Source organism: Etheostoma spectabile, chromosome 9 (assembly GCF_008692095.1).
Source record: "Etheostoma spectabile isolate EspeVRDwgs_2016 chromosome 9, UIUC_Espe_1.0, whole genome shotgun sequence".
In the NCBI taxonomy this organism is placed as follows: Eukaryota; Metazoa; Chordata; class Actinopteri; order Perciformes; family Percidae; genus Etheostoma; species Etheostoma spectabile.
The window spans coordinates 7,257,564-7,258,001 of record NC_045741.1 but is presented as its reverse complement, the minus strand read 5'-3'; positions in this window follow the sequence as shown (position 1 = coordinate 7,258,001).

The following is a 438-nucleotide window of genomic DNA, read 5'->3' as shown; positions in this document are numbered from 1 at the left end:
TACTTGGCGCCTGTGTATTGATACAGTATTGCCACTGAAATTTTTCTAATACTATGCTGTATCAATTTTTTTCCCCCACCTCTATAAAACAACCAATAATAATTGTTGCCATGATTTTACAAATCATGTTTTAATCTTAGAACATACGTGTGGAAAAGTGAATCCTTTGGATTAATTGTATCTGTGGATGTTTTATCTTAGTGACTATAGGCCAGTGAGCCTATCATCAGTGGGGATTTATATTTGCTAATACTTTGTTGGATTCATGTTGGAACTTTTTAATTAATTAGGAATTATTTGGAGCCCCCCCTGGGTTGACTCAGAGGACCCAGAGGGGTACGGGACCCCTTGTTGCTGCTGTAGTGCCTTACTTTTTATATTAATGAACGTCCGTTACATTCACGCCGTTGCCAAATGAGTTGCTACAAAGCTAATTAA